Genomic DNA, 12,107 nt, shown 5'->3' on the forward strand with positions numbered 1-12,107 from the left:
CACAAGATAAGTTTAAGGGGGTACAACACATCCACCTAAAAGCTGAATCAGGGGGTCTGAAGCCAAATCACCAAGGTAGCTATCTTTCCTTCACCAGACGAGAGGATGACAAGTGAGGTGAGGAATAAGGGTGAGGTGTAACATGGCTGGTGTTAGCTGAGACTAGCAAAAGGACACCTCTGACCTTGCCTCTGGATCCTAAAGTTTCAGGTGGGCCTGGTTGAAGACACATGCAGAACAGAGTATTGAATGAGGGTTGTGAGAAACCAAGGGTTAGTTTGGAAAACTGGAGATGGATCCAAGTAGCATACTGAATTTGCAAAAAGCTCCCAAGATGGATGTGAGCAAGAGCCACAGACAATGAGAGCTAAACATGTGATAATTGGCTTTCTCTTGGTTCTCATAATTTCTTTGACCCTCCGACCCTCTCCAGCTCAGTCTCTGTTGTGGCTTCTCATCATCACCCACGCTCTAAGTTTTGGAATGTCCCAGGGTTTAGTCTTAGGACTTTTCCCCCTTTTAATTTATATCCTCATTCTGGGGGATCCTATTCAGTAATGTGGCTCTAAGTACTACTCATATGTTGACTACTCTCAATTCTCTGCAAACTTGTGGACTTCTATAAGTTTCTGGAAAGGACCTCTCCAAACTTACGTCCAACTTCCTGTTCAGCCCCTCTACTTGGATGTCTAATAGATGTCTTAATGGGGTATCTGGATGGCTCAGTCAGTTGAGCATTTGACTCTTGATTTCATCTCAGATCATGATCCCAGAGTCATGGGATGTGCTGGGCTCTGCACTGAGCACCGAGCATGGAGCCTGCTTAAATTCTCTTTCTCCCTCTACTCCTCTTCCCTGCTCATGCCCTCTCTCTCTCTAAAATAAATAAATAGATAAATGAATGAATACTGAAATAAAATTTTAATAGATATCCCAAATACAAAATACCTAAACTAGATCTCCTCTTTGAAATGTAAACAAAGAACAATACAATATATAATTTTTAACTGTTATTTGTAGCTCTAATACTATATTGCTTTATAGACCCAAGGGAGTTAAAAGAAATTACTCTATGATTACTTAAAACCACATAAATAACTTAAGTATAAAATTAATGTTTTAAGTGTATTTGCATGCATGTTCATTTATACATTCCCTTAGCAAGAGTCTATAATTAACCAGACTCAGTAATTCAAAGACACATAAGACATAGACCCTATACCCTAGCTTCAAAGAACCTAGGATCTTGTAGGGTACACAGACACATACCAAATGTAATGAGGCCAATAAGAGAAAGGCAATAGGAATAATTCTTCCTAGAGGCCCATTATTAATTACAGACTATGGAACAGCACCTCTCACAGGACTCCAGTATTGGTAATATTAGCTTTAATCCTGAAAATGAGAAGAGTTGTTGGTAAGTTCACAACTGTGCTAATAGCCAACCTCATAAACTCTGTATGTGTCAAATACTGTGCTAAGTATTTTAGAAGCATCATGTCATTTAATCTTTACACCAACTTTATGAAGAAGTTACCATAATTATTACCATTTTATGGATTAGAAAATATAGGTTTAAAGGATTTCAGTGCTTGCCTAAGCCACCTCAAGTGGTAAATAGGGTGGGCAAATCCATATCCTTAACCACTGTTCTAAACTGCCTTCTCATAATTGGTGACCCTGCTTTAACTAATAATAATGGTACTAGGTTTTTTAAATGTTTGTACTGAAATAAAAGAATAAATATACAAATAATCCAAATAGTGAATATCCATTATGCTTTAGTAATAATCCCCGTTTACTAAACATAATTGGATAAAAAGGACTATATAGTATGAGAAGTCATGAAATGTTGGGTTCAGTTTTTCAAAGCTCATAAAGATACAGGATTGATCATTTCAAGTTTCCTGCTGATTGCCTTTGGAGACAAGTTTTTAGTCCTAAAGTACATTCTGTGTTTTGGGCCTCTCTTATTACTGTAACATAGATAAGCTAAGATGGAAAAATCATCAGACTTGCAAAAGCTAAGAGAATAGAAGCCAAAGCCGATAGGAATATAGTCTTCTAAATTTATTATCTGTTATGCATTGAGTTATCACATATGGTGGGAATTTAAACCAGATGTATGCTTACTGGAAGAGGCTAGACCAAGACAGACAAGGGAGAGGAATGTGACCTCAATTTGAAAGTAGAGAATCAGAACTTGGTGGTGGTTCAGAAGTTTCCTTTTATGCTAGTTATATAATAAAATAAAAGTTCTCCAACCATCTTTTCAAATTAACTGGGACTTCATTTCTTAATCTGGAAGTTATTGAAACTCCTGGCTTTTGAAATAAAATTATTTTTATTTGAGAAAGACCTAAGATTTTCTGAGTAACTTTTGCTTAATCTAAAGCAAAACATTTTTGGAAAATATAGTTCTGATAGGTAAATATTAAAATTTACACATTCTTATTTGCTTCATTCTCATCTGGAATTTAAATCTCAAACTTTAATAGCTAGAATTCAGTAGCACATCTTTGTCTGCCATCTGCTTTTTTTTAACTGAAGTTTAAAAAAATCTATCCTTTCAAGTCACATTTAAGTATTGAAAGTAATTGCATTTTAATGATGTACATCTAAGGGGAAAAAAAAAGACTTAGCCTAACATGAGTAACCTACCTATAGTTATGTAATCTTTTTATTTTTTTAAACTTTAAAATTATTGGAGAAAACATTTCTCATAATAAATGCTTTAGTTTGGGAACAGTCTTGGAACAAAAGAACACACAAAATGGAACAACTTTGCAGTTGTTCCTCTATTTTTGAAGGGAAATTACCTTGAAAATTGTTAGTTGAGCAATGATGTATTTCTCACCAGTACTTGTGATATAGTTTTCAGTTTATTTTCACAATACACTTATGTGATCAGATACTTAAAAAAAACTAAGTAGCCAATTTAGACAGTTTCTATCACAGGAGAACAACTCAAGACAACTGATTATACTATGGAGACATGCACGTGAGCACGCATGCATGTATACTGTCTGCCAAAGACTTAATTTGCTCAAAGCTAGAGCGATCATTCCCAGCCTAAGAAAAACATACAAAAAAGGTCCCTTTTTCTATAAGGAGTTATCAGTAGGAAACTAAACACGTGTTTAAAAGAAACTACCTGAATGTCTCATTGTAGGTCTATAAACTGCCAAAACAATCGGTTGCTTTATTTAACTTTCCTCAAACAAGTATTGAGCAGTCATTGTGTTCTGGATACTTCTAGGCATCAGGGGGAGAAAAACTAAAAACATGTAAATGGTATGTTTTGCTTACCCAGCTTAAGGTAATTATATGATAACATTCCTTTCTTATGGAGGTAAAATTTACATGCAATGAAATGCACTGATGTAAGATGTAATCCATAAGTGTACAATCGGATACGAAGTTTTTAAAAATTTTTTAAGTGTTTATTTATTTTGAGAGAGAGGGAGAGAGAGAGTGCGCGCGAGCAGGGGAGGGGCAGAGAGAGGGGGAGACACAGAATCTGAAGCAGGCTCCAGGCTCTGAGCTGTCAGCACAGAGCCCGACACGGGGCTCCAACTCAACGAGCTATGAGATCATGACCTGAGCTGAAGTCAGACACTCAACCGACTGAGCCACCCAGGGGCCCCTGGATATGTTTTAACAAATGTATGTATTCAGATAACTACCACCCCAATCAAGACATAAGTCACTTCCATCACCTCTAGAAAATTCCTTCATGTTCTCTTTCAGTCAGTCTCCCTTCCCAGATAGGCAGTTGTGTTCTGATTTCTATCATCATGGATTATTATGCTCTTAAAGTCACATAAATGGAATTATATGATGTGTATTCTTTTGTGTCTGATTCTCTTACTCTGTGCAATGTCTTAGAGATTCACCCATATTGTTGTACTAGTACTTTAATCCATTTTATTACAAATATTCCTTTGTATACATACAGACCATTTAAAAAAATCCATAATCCTGTTGATGGATATTTGTATTTGCTTCCAGTTTTTGGCTACTAAAAATAAAGCTGCTATTAAGATTCCTGGTCAAGTTTTTGTGAATGTCAATTTTCATTCTCTCCGATAAATACCTAGGAGTAGAACTGCTGGGTCATTAGGTGGGTATATAATTTTAAAAGAAGCTCCCAAACAGTTGTCCAAAGAGACTGTATCATTTTATACTCTATCAGCAGTGTGAGCACTTGTACAACATGCTCACCAACAATTGATGTTGTCTTTTAGTTTTAGCCATTTTAGTGTGTGTGAAGTGGAATTTCAATGTGGTTTTGATTCATATTTCCCTGATGACTAAAGATGTTGAATATCTTTTCATGTGCTTTTTTGGCCACTTACAAAGCTACTTTTGTGGAATGTATGTTTTTTGCCTATTTAAAATTTTTTTACCCTTTTATTTTTGATTTGTAGAGTCCTTTATATATTACTGTATAAGTTCTTTATGTATTAAGAATATTTTCTCTTGGTTTAAGGCTTACATCTTTTAATAGATTTTATCTTTTTAGATATGTTTTAGGTTAACAGCAAAATTGAGTAGATGGTATAGAGAATTCCCATCTACCTCTTGCCCCTACATATGCATAGCCTCCCCCACTGTCAACACCCTGCACCAGAGTGGTACATTTGCTACAATCAACAAACACATCATTATCCCCTGAAATGTCATTATCATCCAAAGTCCATAGTTTACATTAGGGTTCATGCTTGGTGTTATGCAATGGGTTTGGACAAATGTATAGTGATATGTGTCCACCATTGTAGTATCATACAGAGTACTTTCAATACCCTAAATTCCTCTATGTTTTGCCTATTCATCGCTTTCTCCCTCATCTTCTGACAACCCCTGATCTTTTTTTTAAGCTTATTTATTTATTTAGAGAGAGAGAGAGAGAAAGAGAATCCCAAGAAGGCTCCATACCCTCAATCAGCATGGAGACCAATGTGGGGCTCAAACCCATGAACCATAAGATCAGGACCCGAGCCAAAGTCAAGAGTCATACACTCAACTGACTGAGCCACCCGGGCACTCCAACCACTGATCTTTCTACTGTCTCTGTAATTTTGCTTTTTCTAGAATGTCATATAGCTGGAATCATATGTAGCCTTTTCAGATTAGCTTCTTTCTTTAGTAATATGCACTTAATGTTCCTCCATGTCTTTTTATGGCTTGATAGTTCATTTCTTTTTAGTGTTTAATAATATTCCATTGTCTGGATATACTGTGGTTAGTTATCCATTAACCTCCTGAAGGACATCTTAGTTGTTTCCAAGTTTTGGCAATTGTGAATAAAACAGCTATAAAAAACTGTGTGCAGGTTTTTGTGTGGACATAACTTTTCAACTCATTTGAGTAAATACCAAAAAGTGCAATTCCCAGACCACGTGGTCAGAGAATGTTAAGTTTTGTAAGAAACTGCCAAACTGTCTTCCAAAGTGGCTGTACCATTTTGTATACCCATTAGCAATGAATGAGAGTTCCTGTTGTTTTATACCCTTGCCAATATTTGATGTTGTTAGTATTTTGGATTTTGGCCATTCTAATAGATATGTAGTAGTATCTCATTGTTATTTTAATTTGCAATTGTATAATGACATGATATTGATCTACTTTTCATACGCTTATTTGCCATCTGTATATCTTCTGGGGTGAAATTTCTACTCATGTTGTTGATCATTATTTAATTAGATTGCTCTAATGTAAGAATTTGATACATATTGTAAATAGATTAACACAAGCAAGCTAGTTAACATATCTGGTACCCCACAAATACAATAAGGTTTTTGTGTGTGGTGAAAATACTTAAGGTCAACTCTTAGATATGGGCTGTTTCACAAATTTGTATGTCATCCTGGCACAAAGGCCATGCTAATATTCTCTATATCATTCAATTTTTTTATATGTGTGTGCTGTCAAAGTTAGTACTTAAAGTTTATTTTCTCCGTATATTTTTACAGTTGTTCCAATGCCCTTTGTCGAAAAATATTCTCTATCTTGGGGTACCTGGGTGGCTCAGTTGGTTAAGTGTCCAACTCTTGATCTCGGTGCAGGTCATGACCTCACGGTTGGTAAGTTCACGGCCGCATAGGGCGCCAATGGCGTAGAGCCTGCTTGGTATTCTGTCTCCCTCTGACTCTGCCCCTCCCTTGCTTACTATGTCTCTCTCAAAATAAATACAAATAAACTTAAAAAAAATTCCCTATCTCATTGAATTGACTTGGCATCTTGGTAATATTCAGTTGACTGTATGTATATGGATCTATTTTTTATTTTACTATTCTTTCTCTCTACACACACACACACACACACACACACACACACACACACTTATTACTATGTTGTATAATCCAGGCTGGATTCATTCTTATATTTTTATTATAATTTATATACATTATATTTATTATATCCATTTAAAAAATTCCACTTTAAGAAATTAAAATTAAAACATTTTCACAAAATATTGTGGGTCCTAGGCACTATGCCTAAGGATAATTGGACTTTGTATGAGTAAAGCTAGGTTCTGCACATGTAGCCCTGTCAGAAACTAGGTGCAGAGACCAATGAAACTCTCCTCAGGAGGATAGACAAGACTTGTAGACCCTGAGAGTAGCAAATATCTGGGAGCCTGTGGTAGTTTACTTTCAATGTTGTGTTCTCATTATATTATCCCTATGACTAAAGTCTTTTAAATATTATGATACTGACTTAGTTGGTTTATGGGGAGTTAAGGAAAATATCTTTCAGTCAGAGTTCTTAGTTATAAGCAACAAAAGCTACCTTTGGTTGAGTAGAAAAGGAGTTTTATTAAAGGGTATGAGGTAGTTCACAAAATGGTTGGGATATTTGGAACAGTAAGCCCAAGGCTAAGCGTTAGGAAGAATGCCCAAAACCATGTCCCATGAACAGGTCTAGTGAGGAAAATGTTGCCACCACCAGACACTAGAAGTTACAGTTTGCCCCACAGCAGTTCTGTGCTAGGAAAGCACTTGCAGTGTTATCAATACAATTATTAGCATCAATGTAGTATTTTTGCCACGAATTCAATCTTGAAGCCCCTTAGCACTGCTAGTGCAGAGTGAGAGACTGAATGTTTCATTAATACTTGTATAAAAACACTTTGCCACACAAAAGACCACCCAAAATATCTGAAAAACAGAAAGTCAAGAAAATAAGAATTCTCAGTTTCTCAAGACTGTCTCACAGAAACAAAAATACCACATAGTATATGTCCTCAAATGAGCTCATAGTTTTCTGAAGGGGATAAACATATGCACAGCTATTAGTAAAGGCATTTTCCTGGGTAATACAAGTGAAATGATAGGAGAGCAGAAAGAAGACCATTTCAAATAAGGAGCATTTGAACCTTAGATCTTGGAGAATAAGCAGGATTTGGGCAGGCAGGGAATGAAACATTCTATGATAGAGGGAACTAAATGGGCAGATAAGCAGAGCTAAATTGCAGGGCGTATTTGAAGTTAAAAATTTTAAAACTTTACAAATTGAATACTGATTTTAGTACAAGTAGTTGTATTTCTTTACAAACCAGTCTTCTCTGAACAATGACAGTTATCAACTGACAGTGCTGTGAACAGGGTAAAAGTAAAGGTACAGTTGGATTTTAGGAAAAGAGATGAGTTTCAGTTGTTTGAAGGGGGCAGAAGGCAGAAATCAAGGCTAAAGAGAATATATGTGGTGAGGAAATTGAAGGTACTTTAAATGAAAGAAATAGCCTATAATTAGAAGAAGCATTTCCGTGATAATGGTGTTTTTAATTCAGAAAATACTTCTGCATATCTGAAGAGACAGAATGAAAAGAGATTGTAGGGCGCCTGGGTGGCGCAGTCGGTTAAGCGTCCGACTTCAGCCAGGTCACGATCTCACGGTCCGTGAGTTCGAGCCCCGCGTCAGGCTCTGGGCTGATGGCTCAGAGCCTGGAGCCTGTTTCCGATTCTGTGTCTCCCTCTCTCTCTGTCCCTCCCCCGTTCATGCTCTGTCTCTCTCTGTCCCAAAAAATAAATAAAAAAACGTTAAAAAAAAAAAAAAAAAAAGAAAAGAGATTGTAGATGATGGAAAGAAGGGTAAATGAGGTGAGGAGGGTAGGGGAAGATCCTCCTGGGGGAGGATATAGGAAAGCAGAAGACTTTGGAAAGAGGAACACTTATTTATCTAAAATGTGAAGGAAAAAAGAAAATATAAAGATGTTTTAGAAATGGAAAAGAAGAAAGGCCACAGAGATCATTTACCAATCAATAACTTTGAGTTATTGAAGGCAAGAGGTTGAAGGTTAAATCATCTTTGGATAATGTGGAGTTTGTAGAAAGTAATCTTTTGTATGGCCTGTTCACTCTGTCCTGAATACTTTTTTCCTCATCACATGGTTTATCTCTCATCCTCTTCAAGTCACCTTCTCAATGAGCCCAACCCTCACACCATATTTAAAATCTTCACCTGCTCCCTGAGTACTGAACTCCCCTCCCCTCTCCTTTTTCTTTTTTTTCCATAGCTCTGATCACTTTAAATACACTATGTGATGTACTTGGTGTATTAGTTTTCTGTTATCTGTCACTTCCCACTAGAATGTAAGGCCACAGAACAAGAGATTTTTGTCTCTTGTTTATTTAGAATGATGTCTGGTGTTTAATGACTATTTGTTGAATGAATACATAGCAAAGTTAATGTTGAATTGAGGGAAAGAAAAAGGAAGAGACAGTTTTCAGAAGAGTTATAGTTGAAAATAGAACTGGTATTCAGTTGGCTTAAGCCACATTATTGTACTACTTTTTCAAAATATTGTCATCATTTTGTATCAGGTGGTAAACATCTGCCCAGGCAACCTGGCTTCTTTCCCAGGACCCTCAGTCAGCAATTAAAGGGTAAATCCAAGGTGCAGCTAAGAGCCTCTCTCAGACCCTGTTGTATCAGTTCAAGGTCAGTGCCTCTGCTATACTAGTTAAAATTTTTGAATATGTAGACAGTGTTAAGGAATCAGTGAAGAGATGACCTACAGGATTCCTGGGAAGGCCTACTGAGGTGAAAAGTGGAAATTTAAAGAAAGCCATGTCAAACAAAATTCCATGACTTCCTCCAGCAACAAGTCTCCAGCAATAATTCTCAAACACACAGAAAGTGACAATGGAGATGATCCAGAAAGGTCAGATGTGATAATGAAAGAGCACAGGCTAGAGATTTAAGGTACTGGGAGGGTGTTTCTTTGGGATGGTTGACAGTGGAATCCAGGTTAAGGGTAAAATGGCATTAGGAGACTAATGGGCTTGAGGATGTGGGAGGGCTCCAGTGATGACAGAACCCAGAATGGTGGGTCACCCTACTACCCAACTCATTTGAACTTTGGGGCTAAAAGAGCAGATACAGGGTCAACTTCAATAGTATGTTTTCTACTGTAATATAGAATGAGGACCTTGTTATTTTAATATTAAATTGAGACAGTACCTCTTTATCATGGATTGTCTTGACCATTATATGACATAGGATAGTCATATATGACATGGAACTTGCCCTCAAGATGCTTGTCATCTAATGGGAGAGGCAAGACTGATATTCTTCAAACAACACATTCCACTTATAAGATTGTATATTATAGATTATAAATACAATTTGACTTCACATTCTGTAAAACCAATATAAAAACAGTGGGTATTGGGCAGCATCCAGTAATCATCCACTGTTCTCTTAGACTCCATCATCAGGATGTACTATGGTTTTTAGCTTCCCTGGAGAATTCTGCATGCCAGTCAAAGTGTTACCTTAAGATTGTGTTGTAAAGTATGCAAATCCCTTTCAAATTTAATGCACGTTATCATTGCTGTGATTAGCACCTATAAAAGCTCCTGACCACCACTCCCATTCCAAATTTCCTCTTTATTTTTTAATTTTTATTTATATTTTTATTTTAGAGAGAGACAGCACGAGCAGGGGAGAAGGGCAGAAGGAGAAAGAGAGAATCCCACGCAGGCTTCATGCTCAGCATGCAGCCCACCGCGGGGCTCAATCCCACAACCGTGGGATCATGACCCAAGCCAAAATCAAGAGTCCGACGTTTAACCAACTGAGCCACCTAGGCACCCCCCAAATTTCCTCTTTAGAAAGAGAAGCTCTAATAATACTTGTCCTCTTGCCAAGTAACTATTTCTGCATCTTTCCTTTCACTTTTCAAGAGGTTTTGATTTGTTGTTTGTTTGAATGTTCTTAGCAATCTGTAAAATGCAGTTCCTGCTTTGATTTCTACTCAAATCACAACAGTAATCTGTGTGATTTTAATTTAATTTGTACCTACTTTTCAGTCTAGACACATGTTTGCCTTGCAATAACAGGTGATATCATCTCTACACAGGAATATGCTCTTAAAGCCAACTCTGGGTGAAAGTACAATATTTTTGTGAGAAACTATTGGAGTGAGACCGCTGCTTGTACTTGAGAGGTGAGGGTAAGAGGGGAATGCTCTATTTCTTCCTTGGCTTATTATAATTAGAGATATTTGTATTAAAATAGAATTACTGTTGCTTAAGTGTTGCTCAGCTCCTGCTGATCAGTTCTCACTCACTGGCACCATCCTTTGTGATATAATAGTTAGTTGCTGTGCAGATGATGATCATGTCATGGAGAAAAGAGACAGGAATTTAAATGAAGAATGAGCAGCAGGAGCAAAAGAACCGTGCCAAAAGCCAGAATTTCATCCAGTTTAATTTTCTCTTGCCTTTTTAATGTATATGTTATATCATAAAGTTGGATGTATCAACCTAAATAATACAGTTCCAGGGTTAACGATGACTAAGAACAAACGGGAAATTTTTTTTAAAAGGCAAGATATAATGGTGTTATTCTATACAGAGACAAGATTAGGTTCAAGTTAAAGAAAATACAGTAATAAACCTATATTGTTGGGCCATCCTATCATAGTTTAGATAAATAATTAAGCTGTTTAGATAGTTCTCTTGCAGCCTAACTTCCAATGAGTTGTTGAGGTAACTTAGGCATCATTCAACAAGAAGAAAGCAGAATGCTGAGATAGAGAGTGGGGCTTTGTATCAAACAGAGCTGGATTGAATATCACTTAAAACACATTAATTTTTGGCAGGTCACTTGATCTTTGAACTTCAATTTCATCAACTATAAAATTGGAACAAATTTGTAGGGTTGTTTTCTGGGCTATTAACTAGTATGGATTCAGATGGTCATACCAGCTGTTTAGAGCCAATGCCTGTTCTGATTGGTCATTGCATTTATTCTGATAGATCAGTGCCCATTCTCTACCAGTTATTAAATATTCTGAATGTCATCTATTGTTTATGAGGACAGAAGAGGCTATGCCGCAATAACAAATTGTGAAATCTCAGTGGTTTAACACAAAGACCAAGTTTTTGCTCACATAGATTCCAGTGTGGATCTGGCAGCTGTCCTCCCTCTTGTGACTAATGGCTCCTAGTCCAATATCATTATAACAGAAGAGGGATGGAGGAGGCATGCCTGTTTTTAACTTCCTTGACCCCAAAGAGACATTTGTCCTTTCTCTTTAGTCCAGTGGGCAGAACTAGTCATATGGCCGTAACCTATCTGCAGGGGAAGCTAGGAAACACAGAAGAAGTTATGGAGTCGTTGGTGAGCACCAAGTGTCTTGCCACATCACCCTTTGTGCTGGAGGGTTAGATGAGATAAAGGATTTCCCATTGTATCTGACGAGTTAGCTCATACCACAAAAGCTGATCCCGGTTTAAGGGTTGATGTGAATGAGATTATTTTCACTTTCACCTGAAACCAAAAAAAGAAACAGATGCAAGGATGCACATGGAATTGATCGAGGATATAGGATAGTGCGTGTTGAATACAGCATCCCAGTGTCTCCTCCTGCTTTGCTCCTTATGGAAGCATGTTTCTGCTTCAGCAGCCTCAGCAGCCCATGTCGGGGAGGAATTTGTCAGGTCTGAGGAGCCCAGACCAGAGGTTTCCTGCCTTTCCATTACTTTAGGCTGACTTTTGGATAGTGGTAGTGTGGAGCAAGAAGGGAAGAAATAAACATACAAGGGACCATCCTATTAGCGTAAAATAATTTATTGCTGAGCCATAGCTGTCTA

The 12,107-nt window shown here is 37.2% G+C and overlaps 1 non-coding gene across 1 annotated transcript; it reads right to left on the reverse strand.

Moving 5' to 3' along the window:
• Positions 1-5,833: 5,833 nt before the first annotated feature.
• LOC132686963 (U6 spliceosomal RNA) lies at positions 5,834-5,943 on the reverse strand. Its single transcript, XR_009613916.1, has one exon. It is a non-coding gene; the product is annotated as a U6 spliceosomal RNA (small nuclear RNA).
• Between the last annotated feature and the right edge of the window lie 6,164 nt (positions 5,944-12,107).

Source organism: Panthera onca, chromosome F1 (genome assembly GCF_046562875.1).
Source record: "Panthera onca isolate mPanOnc1 chromosome F1, mPanOnc1 haplotype 2, whole genome shotgun sequence".
In the NCBI taxonomy this organism is placed as follows: Eukaryota; Metazoa; Chordata; class Mammalia; order Carnivora; family Felidae; genus Panthera; species Panthera onca.